This window comes from Salvelinus fontinalis, chromosome 2, assembly GCF_029448725.1.
Source record: "Salvelinus fontinalis isolate EN_2023a chromosome 2, ASM2944872v1, whole genome shotgun sequence".
In the NCBI taxonomy this organism is placed as follows: domain Eukaryota; kingdom Metazoa; phylum Chordata; class Actinopteri; order Salmoniformes; family Salmonidae; genus Salvelinus; species Salvelinus fontinalis.
In genome coordinates, this window is record NC_074666.1 from 36,949,635 (window position 1) to 36,963,160 (window position 13,526).

The 13,526-nt window shown below is 43.0% G+C and overlaps 1 protein-coding gene across 1 annotated transcript in view; it reads right to left on the reverse strand.

Moving 5' to 3' along the window:
• The window catches only part of LOC129818091 (polypeptide N-acetylgalactosaminyltransferase 10-like), a 110,678-nt gene that overhangs the window by 80,618 nt on the left and 16,534 nt on the right, over window positions 1–13,526 (reverse strand). The window lies entirely within an intron of this gene.

Below are 13,526 nucleotides of genomic sequence, written 5' to 3' on the forward strand. Positions count from 1 at the left end.
TTCTAAGCAAACAGCAGGAGGCAGGGCTTTCTCCTATAGATCTCCATTTTTATGGAACAGTCTGCCTACCCATGTGAGAGACGCAGACTCGGTCTCAACCTTTAAGTCTTTACTGAAGACTTATCTCTTCAGTAGGTCATATGATTGAGTGTAGTCTGGCCCAGGAGTGTGAAGGTGAACGGAAAGGCTCTGGAGCAACGAACCGCCCTTGCTGTCTCTGCCGGGCCGGTTCCCCTCTCTCCACTGGGATTCTCTGCCTCTAACCCTGTTACTGGGGCTGAGTCACTGGCTTGCTGGTGCTCTTTCATGCCGTCCCTAGGAGGGGTGCGTCACTTGAGTGGGTTGAGTTACTGACGTGGACTTCCTGTCTGGGTTGGCGCCCCCCCTTGGTTGTGCTGTGGTGGAGACCTTTGTGGGCTATACTCGGCCTTGTCTCAGGATTGTAAGTTGGTGGTTGAAGATATCCCTCTAGTGGTGTGGGGGCTGTGCTTTGGCAGAGTGGGTGGGGTTATATCCTTCCTGTTTGGCCCTGTCCGGGGGTTTCTTCGGATGGGGCCACAGTGTCTCCTGACCGCTCCTGTCTCAGCCTCCAGTATTTATGCTGCAGTAGTTTATGTGTCGGGGGGCTAGGGTCAGTTGGTTATACCTGGAGTACTTCTCCTGTCTTATCCAGTGTCCTGTGTGAATTTAAGTATGCTCTCTCTAATTCTCTCATTCTCTCTGAGAACCTGAGCCCTAGGACCATACGTCAGGACTACCGGGCATGCTGACACCTTGCTGTCCCCAGTCCGCCCGGCCTTGCTGCTATTCCAGTTTCAACTGTTCTACCTGCGGTTACGAAACCCCTACCTGTCCCAGACCTGCTGTTTTCAACTCTTAATGATCGGCTATAAAAAGCCAACAGATTTATTCCTGATTATTATTTGACCATGCTTGTCATTTATGAACATTTTGAAAATCTTGGCTCTCTCTAATTTTCTCCTTCTCTCTTTCTTTCTCTCGGAGGACCTGGGCCCTAGGACCATGCGTCGGGACTGCCGCCCGTGGTGACTCCTTGCTGTCCCCAGTCCGCCTGGCCTTGCTGCTATTCCAGTTTCAACTCTTCTGCCTGCGGTTATGGAACCCCTACCTGTCCCAGACCTGCTGTTTTCAACTATTAATGATCGGCTATGAAAAGCCAACAGATTTATTCCTGATTATTATTTGACCATGCTTGTCACTTATGAACATTTTTGAACATCTTGGCATAGTTCTGTTATAATCTCCACCCGGCACAGCCAGAAGAGGACTGGCCACCCCTCATAGCCTGGTTCCTCTCTAGGTTTCTTCCTAGGTTTTGGCCTTTCTAGGGAGTTTTTCCTAGCCACCGTGCTTCTACACCCGCATTACTAGCTGTTTGGGGTTTTAGGCTGGGTTTCTGTACAGCACTTTGAGTTATCAGCTGATGTACGAAGGGCTATATAAAATAAAATTGATTGATTGATTGATTTAGAAATTGTTTCAGGCTTGCATTCTGAAAAATGAGGAAGTAACAGCAGTTTGAATGAGTGGACCCTAAAGTGTCAGAGCTTTTTCATGCACGAGACCGAGAAAGTGCCTTTGTTTACCTTTTATATTGACTACGTTATTGTCCGGTTGAAATATTATCGATGATTTATGCTAAAAACAACCTGAGGATGGAATATAAACATCGTTTGACATGTTTCTATGAACTTTACGGATACAATTTGGATTTTTTGTCTGCCTGTTTTGACTGCGTTTGAGCCTTTGGATTACTGAAGAAAGTCTCTTTATATCCAATATATCGTGTTATCGAACAAAAGGAACATTTATTGAGTAAATGAATGTCTGCTGAGTGCAACCATATGAAGATCAAAGGGATTAATTGTATGTCTATTTCTGACTTGTGTAACTCTTCTAGTTGGCTGGTTACTGTTTGTAATGATTTGTCCACTGGGCTATGTTCTCAAATAATCGTAAGGTATGCTTCGCCGTAAAGCATTTTTTAAATCTGACACCGTAGTTGGATTCACAAAAAGTGAATATTTAAACCTATGTAAAATGTGTTTTGTTTTCTGAATTTTTATAATGAGTATTTCTGTATTTGAATTTGACGCCCAGCAGTTTCACTGGCTGTTGAAGAGGTGGGATGCTAACGTCTCACGTACCCAAGAGAAGTTAATGGATTTTTCCTTTGCGTTGTCTCGCTGAAATGTTCTTACTCTTTCAAATGACTGCTCGACTTGTTGACTGCTTGATCCACACAGCAGACATTGTGTGGGATAGGTCAGGAATGCTGTGTTGCACATATAAAATTTTACGTGGCTTCATTACGTCATGTACCTAAGTTGTATAGGTATGCACGGTAGCTTTGACATCGGTTTTTAACATATGTGTTAAACTAGACAGACATCGGGCCGATACCGATGTTGCCATTTTTAGCTAATATCAGCCGATTCTGATACATTCACCGATATACACTGCTCAAAAAATAAAGGGAACACTTAAACAACACAATATAACTCCAAGTCAATCACACTTCTGTGAAATCAAACTGTCCACTTAGGAAGCAACACTGATTGACAATAAATTTCACATGCTGTTGTGCAAATGGAATTGACAAAAGGTGGAAATTATAGGCAATTAGCAAGACACCCCCAAAAAAGGAGTGATTCTGCAGGTGGTGATCACAGACCACTTCTCAGTTCCTATGCTTCCTGGCTGATGTGTTCCTGGCTGATGTTTTGGTCACTTTTGAATGCTGGCGGTGCTTTCACTCTAGTGGTAGCATGAGACGGAGTCTACAACCCACACAAGGGGCTCAGGTAGTGCAGCTCATCCAGGATGGCACATCAATGCGAGCTGTGGCAAGGTTTGCTGTGTCTGTCAGCGTAGTGTCCAGAGCATGGAGGCGCTACCAGGAGACAGGCCAGTACATCAGGAGACGTGGAGGAGGCCGTAGGAGGGCAACAACCCAGCAGCAGGACCGCTACCTCCGCCTTTGTGCAAGGAGGAGCACTGCCAGAGCCCTGCAAAATGACCTCCAGCAGGCCACAAATGTGCATGTGTCAGCATATGGTCTCACAAAGGGTCTGAGGATCTCATCTCGGTACCTAATGGCAGTCAGGCTACCTCTGGCGAGCACATGGAGGGCTGTGCGGCCCCACAAAGAAATGCAACCCCACACCATGACTGACCCACCGCCAAACCGGTCATGCCGGAGGATGTTGCAGGCAGCAGAACATTCTCCACGTTCTCCAGACTCGTCACGTCTGTCACATGTGCTCAGTGTGAACCTGCTTTCATCTGTGAAGATCACAGGGCGCCAGTGGCGAATTTGCCAATCTTGGTGTTCTCTGGCAAATGCCAAACGTCCTGCACGGTGTTGGGCTGTAAGCACAACCCCCACCTGTGGACGTCGGGCCCTCATACCACCCTCATGGAGTCTGTTTCTGACCGTTTGAGCAGACACATGCACATTTGTGGCCTGCTGGAGGTCATTTTGCAGGGCTCTGGCAGTGCTCCTCCTTGCACAAAGGATTATTTTTTTTGAGCGGTGTATATCATTCACAAGTGATAGGTTAATAGTTACCCATCAGACTATTCTTGATTTAATCTCGTTTTTACATATACTAAATAAGATATGTGATTTTTATTTAGAATGGACCATTATCATGCACCTGTGTCAAAACCGGGGCAGGGCACAAAAAAAAAAAGTGTCATCTATGCACTTAAATAGCGAATGGTGGACGCATTTCCCGTGGTTCATTTTCATGCCAGCCAGGTAGGCTATACTCCTCCTGTTGTAAAGAGAAGCATTGTGCTAAATATTAGGAAAGTTGAGAAATAAATAGTTGGCCTAGCCTACAGAAAGCTGATGGGATCCTCTTTTTAATCGATGCCATCACTGTTTTTCACACAATTGCATAGCCTATAGAAATGTTGTGCAACATGAGCTCTCAAGTATTTGATTGATTTTCACTTTACATTTCCATTGGCGTCAGAGTGATTAGAAAGATAGAGTGCCGAGCACCAGGCAGTTCACACGTTTAGTAGGTGACTTATGACCATCAATCAGCAGCATCAGAGCTTGGAAAAGCCTAATTACCGTGACTAAGCAGTCACGTGGAATTTGACTGCCTTCATGACTCGTGACCGTCGGTATGGCGGTAATACGGTCACCGCAAAATCCCTAGGCGTTCCTAACGTTTTGTATACTTAGCCTAATGTTACAGGGTAAGGTCTACATTTCTATATATTGCTTTTATCCCTGTCAGAGACATTGTATCAGTTTTCTTTGCTAAATAAGCAGGTTGAAAACAGCAAGCCTACAATACATGCAGAACAGACTTGTTAATTGGCACAAAAACCAATTAAAACGCTCAGTCAAAGTATTTCACTACAAATCCTCATTTCAAAAGCTCTGAATTTCTCACTGTGCATCTGATGATCCTTCTGCTGCTGTATGTTGAGATTTACTTTATCCTGACAGACACAAAGCAAGCTGAGAAAATCATCTTTGACAGACAGGTAACCTTATTATTCACCAGCTTAGACTCGCTGCCACACTTCCTGTACTGAGCCAGGCGCCAAGATCAAGCCTCAGTTCAAGAGAGCTGCTCTCAAAATGTCACGGTGAGAGCCTTTCCCCTCTGCACTGACGAGGACCGACGAGTCCATCTGTGCAGATCCTGCTAAGAGGAAGCAAGATTGTGCCGCCCCATTTCCTTTTGATTAAAATTTCAACACACGGAGCTATGATATTCCGCTGGGGCTTTGCTGCTCTAACAAGACCTTGGGAAACAAGACAAGGAGCTTCGGAAAACTTTTCTCTGCGTGTGTCGGTGTTTCTAGTGACAGAAGAGAAATGAGAAGAGAGAGCAAGCGGGGGGGTAGACAGATGAATAGGGCGAGAAAGAGAGGGGATAGGGAATAACAGAGAGCTGAAAGGAGCGATAAGATTGGAGAGAGAGAGAAAGAGTGTTTATGTGGGGGGTAGACAGAAGAATAGGGCAAGAAAGAAGGGATAGGGAATAACAGAAAGCTGAAAGAAGCTATACGATCGTAGCCGATAGACAGAAAGAGAGAGAATGGTTGGATCTTTTATTAGTGATGTGGGGGAGGAATCGATAGTTGCATATCGCAATATTTTTGGATGACATTATTATAGTCTATACTTTGACTCCAAGTATCAACTTGTAAAAAATAAAATACAAATTGGATGTAGCTGCGCCAAAACTCCAGTATTTTTTCATCCTATAGCTTGTTCAGTCTTTTTAAATAGCGAGCTAACATGTTATCAGCAATTTTATTTCCATGACCGATCAAAACATCTCTGCAGCAGACATAGTGAGCAATATGTTGGGAACATCAAATCACCATATCGAATCATGAGAATCGCAATACATATTGTATTGGCACCTAAGTATAGTGATATTGTATCATGAGGTCCCTGTCAATTCCCAGCCTTACCTCCTATTCCATCTTAAGGCATCCGCATGTATAACAGTATAGCTTCCGTCCCTCTCCTCGCCCCAACCTGGACTCGAACCAGGGACCCTCTGCACACAGACAACAATCACCCCCAAAGCATCATTACCTATCGCTCCAAAAAAGACGCGGACCTTGCAGAGCAAGGGGAACAACTACTTCAAGGTCTCCGAGCGAGCGACGTCACCAATTGAAACACTATTAGCGCACACCCTGCTAACTAGCTAGCCATTTCACACCGGTTACACATGCTTCCCTTTTTGTCATTTTTTGTTGTTGTTTCTGCACACATTTTTTCCTCAAGGCAAAGTTTAGTTAGTAGCCCAAGCCCCTTTGTCGATGATTGGTCAACAGTAGGGATTCTTCAAATAACTGTCATTCAACGAGAGACTAATCGTTTTCATTTTTATATCACTTAAGAAATACTGCACCAAACATCTTAATTATATTCAAAATTGTGTGACTAAGACCTCCTCGGCAAGAAATGTCAAAATTAATGACAGATTTGAGTTACCTTAGATTAATTCTGACTGGCTATGGCATCTCAAAATGGACAAAGTGCTATTGCTGCTTTTTTCTTGTTTTTCAAACGAAGGTCTTTTAAGGGAGTATGCAAGCACTAGAGCTGGGACAATAAACCGAAAATGCTTGACACCGACCATACCGATCACTTATAGCAGGCATTTTGCTGATATTGTTCATTACGATAAGTTGCCTTACCTAGAGAAATGTGAAGTTTGAAATGAAATACGTTTGCAAATATGGTTGATTGATGGTTGTAGCCATCCCATTAACAAACTATAAGTAGTTTAAAGGATAAAAAATATAAAAAATTATTTCGGGCAATTTATCATCACAACATACATTTTTGTCCATATGGCCCAGCTCTATCAAGCACACTCGTTGTCTATCAAGCACACTCGTTGTCTATCAAGCACACTCGTTGTCTATCAAGCACACTCGTTGTCTATCAAGCACACTCGTTGTCTATCAAGCACACTCGTTGTCTATCAAGCACACTCGTTGTCTATCAAGCACACTCGTTGTCTATCAAGCACACTCGTTGTCTATCAAGCACACTCGTTGTCTATCAAGCACACTCGTTGTCTATCAAGCACACTCGTTGTCTATCAAGCACACTCGTTGTCTATCAAGCACACTCGTTGTCTATCAAGCACACTCGTTGTCTATCAAGCACACTCGTTGTCTATCAAGCACACTCGTTGTCTATCAAGCACACTCGTTGTCTATCAAGCACACTAGTTTGGTTCGGCTAGGCGCCAGCCGAACCGAAGCATGATGACGCCTTTACTCAGTGTCAGCTGAACAAAATAGAGCTCCACTATGGACCTACAAGAAGAAAACAAACACGCCAGCAATGGCATATTCATATCCAGAAAAGCTGTTGTAACCACTAAATGAAACCGACAATTACATTAACCCAACAAAATTAATCGGATCTTCTTTTTTCACAGACACATTAGTCATACGACCATCCGTGCTATGGCCCAGACTTACTGTACAAACATCCTTTCCACCGCTGATCAGAGTACTGCCCACTACCTTCATAATCAACACCATCAGATGGCTCCACACTGGCTGAAACTTATTTCACCAGAGGCTCTTTTCCGCTCCATCGGTATTCAGGGCACGACACAAACACACTAATAGTGCAACGCTTAGACGCATCTCTTGTTTTGTCTCGCGGATGCCCCGAGTCTAAGTGACTGCCCACAAAGCATCTGCAATCAAGCACAAATTTGGCAGAGGTGAAAAAATATTATCCCATTTTAACCAAATGAGTGATCATTAACTTCAATGTGCTCTAAATCAGGTCTGCTGATCTGATGGCTGTACCTAGTCTGTGTGAAAGAGCAGAAGTATGTATATGAAAGTGTGTGTGTGTCGACTGCACCCTGTCATTAAATGAGAAAATGGTAAGGCAGCAGCAGCGATGGCCTATAACTTGCAACAAGCAAATAACATTTGAGGGCTGAAATAAGTAGCAAAACAAATGGCCGGTCAGGCAGACAGACGGACAGAAAGGCTTCGTGGCATGACATGGTATGGCTGGATGCCAGAGGCTGCTCTCTGGATGAGCGCCAGAAAGCTGGTCCCAGTGACCTCAGCCAGGTCTGTAAATGGAGGGATTTGAAGATTATGGAGAGCCCTCTCTGAATCACGATCACTCTCTAAACTCATTTCCATCCAGCTCTGGTCCATCGTTAATCTCACAAACACCAGATTATGTATGGCATTGAGGAGGGCTGGGATTGATGTTGCATCCTCCTCTGCTTGAGTTCTCATTATACAACCTAATATTTCAGAGTTCCAGATTTTGGATGTGCGACACAGTCTGGCCTAATACACACATGCCAACGCAGACGCACACACTTTAGCTCTGTGTCTGCTCTGGGTATCCTGCTTCTTCTGGTTACTCTATCAGATAATGTGATGCATGGCATGGGACTGGCGTTACTGGCTTTCCTATCGATGTCCAAACAAACACACAAGCCAGAAGGATGAGGACTAAGCCTTGAGCTTAGCTAAAGGGGTATACATCTAAGGAGAGTACAGAACTATGTTCAGATGGAGCTCGGAGAGCTGGACCTCCGTAGTCTTTAATAAAATGTGCAAAACTGCAGAAGACACTAAAATTGGACAACAGATATGGTCACTTAACTGAATAACTCTCTACATCTAATGCCTGTCAAACAAAGCTACTGCCCAACCAACTCCTGTTTGAGACACCTTCATGATTGGCAAAGCAAGTCCCCAGAATAGAGCTTTGTCCTCAGCCCAAAGTGGGTCATGGGTCTTTACCCAGAGTTCAAGGTATTGTACACACATCCACGATTCCACAACAATTTAAAGGCACTATTTCTGTATTTGTCAATTTGTACTAAACCAATTTACATCTAGCAGGTGAAGCGCAAAAGTCTAGAGAAGACCTGCAGTGGTGTAAACTTTGCAAACATTTTCTGTGAGAATCTGAACAGTGTGTTGGAATTGGTCTTCAACCTGAGTTCTGAAGAAAATAATGTTGAAGGACACCACAAATGTGTCAATCACAATTCAAAAACAAGTACAAGAAATTAGCCTCAGGTTTTAGAACTTTTTACACATCAAAACAAGGTTCTGACATTAAGCATTAGCTTGCACAATGGAACTAAAAGCAAGCACAGTGAAACTAAAAGATATTTGGCAACCTTGAATGGAAATTCAATCATTATGCAGAGGTTTTCAATGCAATAATGACTTTTGTTGAGTTCTGGCCCTGCATGCAAGGATGATGGGTAAGTATCTGGTATAAAACACTTGCCTATCCTTGAGTTGGAATCAAATCTATTATGTAGTGGAAGAATCAGGCTAGCATCCCAATAACTAAAACTAGGGCGATATGGGCAACAACAAAAAATTAACATATGGTTGATTGACATTATATCTAGATTTTTTAAAAATGTCTCTAAATAAGCTTTGTTGCACAATTAAAAATATTAAATTCACTGCATTTCAAGCTGACAGCAATAATCTAATGAATTCAGTGTTGTGAAATTATACCTAGGCTAAATAGAAGCCTTCCAAAACATAAGACCCACTAATAATTGTAATTATTTTATTAAAATAGTTTATTAACCTGCTTTTTTTGGCATTTAAGTGGATGAAAATGCCATTTTTGTTACAAATTTAACCAGAACCATGCATAATCCAGATTCACTAATAATGACTAACTAATTTTCATTATAGAAAATTTAACGGAAATGTAACAAAAATGTCTAATTCCTCATCTCCAGCACCATCCCAACATCAGCATGTGAAAATGGCCCGTTCCTATGTTGAGGTAAAAAAGATAGAAGTGTTCCTTCCCAATGACATCAACCAATTATATAAATTAGGGCTTACACCATTTAGTCGGCTGTTTGTTCGACAAAGATCTCTTTAGTCGGCAAGTAGCAACAAAAAAAGACAAGACACCCGTCTGATTAACGCCTGTCTGCATGGACTGATCCCTTGTGGAGGCCATGGGGACGGAACAGTCAATCAGTCTAAGACAGGCTTCCGAGTGGCGCAGCGGTTTAAGGCACTTCATCTCAGTGCTAGAAGTGTCACTACAGACACCCTGGTTTGAATCCAGGCTGTATCACAACTGGCCGTAATTGGGAGTCCCATATGGCGGCGCACAATTGGCCCAGCGCCGTCCGGGTATGGCTAGGGTAGGCAGTCATTGTAAATAAGAATTTGTTCTGACTTGCCTAGTTAAATAAAAGTTACACACACATTGACCAAAAAGTTATTTTGTTGGCATTTACATATGTCCCCATTACCAGTAAAAACAATCAAAACCTACTTTTTTCACTTACTTGCTGTGCTGTTTCGTTGTTCATTTGTTCAGCCGTTTCATTCTCAACTAGGATTTCTATGGAAAGCCGGTAGGGTCTTTGCTTGTCAAAAAAAATATACTATTTAACACTATTTGACGTGTCAAATAAGCCTGTTGGCCAATCAGGACCTGAACATGACTCCTCGTCACATAATAATTGAACAGGTTCATACATTTTTTTACGTAATTATTACACATTGATTACACTATCACTGATATTTGATATGTAACAACAATTCAACGATACGTATGCTATGATGCTGGTAAAGTTGTCTCGCGCACCTACAGTGCCGGTCATAAAAAAAGCTAGCTAGCTCATGGATGCAAACAATGTTCTTCCCCAAAAACATAGCAAAACGACAATCTGTTTCAGTAGCTATAGTTCGCTAGCTAACTATATAGCTCACTGTCATCATCTAAAATAACCCTAATTCAAAAGACAGTTATTATTTGATTGGTGGTCAGACCCATCTGTGACGCTAGCCCAATAGTGGACTTTGCGGTTAGCCTTCAAAATAAAAGTATGGCATAATTCTACTATTTGTATTCATTTGAATCACCGTCAATGACATACTTTTATTTTGAAGACAAATCACAAAGTCCACTATTGTGGCTAATCCTTATTGTGGCTAGCTTCACAACACATAACCCGGTGCGGCGAAGCCTCACTAGCCAGATGAAGCTAGCTGGCTGCTTATAACGTTAGCTTTGGGCAACAGGGTTAAATTGCTGGCAAGCTATTTATTTTTATAAACTGAAGTTCAATAGGCGAACAACAAGTGGCAACCTAGCTAATACTTACTCAAAAGGATTCCTAAATCATTGCTAAGAATAATGAAAATGACTGCAGGTTCTACTGGTCATTATTTTCAGGCTGGTTGTATTGGTGTAAGCTAGCTACCCCAGAAGTTGGGGTCGAAAAAAATTATGCTTTATTACCAACGCGGTATTGTAAACACATTGTTCGTGGCCGGTGTTTGCAGACTTTTTTTGTACCGCTTTGACAGTGCTACTGTACCTTTTTGACACAAAGACACAAACGGCATTCCATAGTATGTATGTCGTGAAGCTAATAGCAGTGACGCTATTAGTGTGTAACTCCGGTAGGGCAACATCTGAAAAAAATAAAAAAAAGCGCACTTGGTAGTGTGTACCGGGGCTCGTGGTGCTCGACCAGTCGAAAGCCAACATCATCCACGACAGAGAACGGTTGATTGTCAAGGGCAATGAATTCCATTATCTTGGCGTTAATGGATTTTGCCTTTGAGTTGTCTCGCTGAAATGTTCTTACTGTTTCAAATGACTGCTCGACTTGTTGACTGCTCGATGCACACAGCTGACATTGTGGACTAGCTGAGGAATGCTGTGTTGCACAGAGCGCAACATTTTACGTGGAGTCATTACATCATGTATCTACGTTATATACGTTTGAAGCCAGAAGTTTACATACACTTAAGTATGAGTCTCTTTGCATGACATCATGGGAAAATCAAAAGAAAATCAGCCAAGACCTCAGACCTCTACAAGTCTGGTACATCCTTGGGAGCAATTTCCAAATGCCTGAAGGTACCACATTCATCTATACAAACAATAGTACCGCCCATACCACTCAGGAAGGAGATGCATTCTGTCTCCTAGAGATGAACGTACTTTGGTGCGAAAAGTGCAAATCAATCCCAGAACAACAGCAAAGGACCTTGTGAAGATGCTGGAGGAAACAGGTACAAAAGTATCTATATCCACAGTAAAACGAGTCTTATATTGACATAACCTGAAAGGCCGCTCAGCAAGGAAGAAGCCACTGCTCCAAAACCGCCAAAAAAAAGCCAGACTACGGTTTGCAACTGCACATGGGGACAAAGATTGTACTTTTTGGAGAATTGTCCTCTGTTCAGATGAAACAAAAAAATAGAACTCTTTGGCCATAATGACCATCGTTATGTTAGGAGGAAAAAGGGGGAGGCTTGCAAGCTAAAGAACAACATCCCAACTGTGAAGCACGGGGGTGGCAGAATCATGTTGTGGGGGGTGCTTTGCTGCAGAAGGGACTGGTGCACTTCACAAAATAGATGGCATCATGAGGCAGGAAAAGTATGAGGATATATTGAAGCAATATCTCCAGACATCAGTCAGCAAGTTAAAGCTTGGTCGCAAATGGGTCTTCCAAATGGACAATGACCCCAAGCATACTTCCAAAGTTGTGGCAAAATGGCTTAAGGACAACAAAGCCAAGGTTTTGTTGTGGCCATCACAAAGCCCTGACCTCAATCCTATTGAAAATGTGTGGGCTGAACTGAAAAAGCATGTGTGAGCAAGGAGGCCTACAAACCTGACTTAGTTACACCAGCTCTGTCAGGAGGAATGGGCCAAAATTCACCCAATGTATTGTGGAAAGCTTGTGGAAGGCTACCCGAAACATTTGACACAAATTAAACAATTTAAAGGCAATGCTACAAATACTAATTGAGTGTATGTAAACTTCTGACCCACTGGGAATGTGATGAAAGAAATAATAACGGAAATAAATCATTCTCTACTATTATTCTGACATTTCACATTCTTAAAATAAAGTGGTGATCCTCACTGACCTAAATCAGGGAATCTTTGCTAGGATTAAATGTCAGGAATTGTGAAATACTGAGTTTAAATGTATTTGACTAAGGTGTATGTAAACGTCCAACTTCAACTGGAGGTATGCACGTCAGCTTTGACATCGGTTTTGCACATCGGGGACTTAAACTAGACATCGGCCGATACTGACGTTGGCATTTTTAGCTAATATCGTACAATTGCGATATGTTCTCCAATATATCGTGCATCCCTATTGCCCAGCCCTAATTAAAACCCTCACTGGGATGCATGGATTAGTAAATGAATGGAGTTGCTCAGCCAGATCCCTGGGGCTGAGAGGAAAAGTGTTATTGGATTGTCTTTTTTTGGAAGATAACTTATTACCAGAGGCCTGATAAAAGAACTGTCCATGCATTCACAATGAGGTAGAGAATCAGAGGACAGTTGGTCAATACTTGTTTTTCCGTTTCCATTACACCTGCTGGGTGAGCCCTGCTTTCAAACATGAAGCCGGATCATACGCAGTCTAGCCATGCCCTACTGAGATACAAATCAGCTGCTTCCCCTCCCCAGGTTCAGGGACAAAGAAACCGACCAGGGAAGTCTGCACTCTGCAGATCACCTCCCTGGTAGTTAACGCGATATAAAACCCTGCCAACACAGTACCGTGCACTGTACTCGCTTCCTGAAGTTAACAAGATCTCCAGCTACAGTACTCTCTCAGTGTGTGGCACAGTGAACTTTTGGCCCAAAGTGAGGTCAAACCAGCTCAGCCCAGAGGACAGTGACCGGAGGGAGAGAGGTTGTTCCAAGTCTAGTAACTTATATTCCATAGGCAGGGGCCTACAGTGAGGCACATAGGTCCTTTCATCCTAGCAAGGCTCCCAAGTAGGAGTCATTACGCATGCCCGCCCTTGCTGGGCTGTGTCTACAGAGTAACACAGGCAGAATGGGGCAGCTGCCACAGCCAGACCTTCCACAGGCCCTCTCGGTCTCTTTCTCACTCTGCTCTAGTCTGTTGAAAGTCAGAATAGGGGTTGGAGGAGTTGTTGCCACCATACTCCTGAAGGCAAGTCACATACTT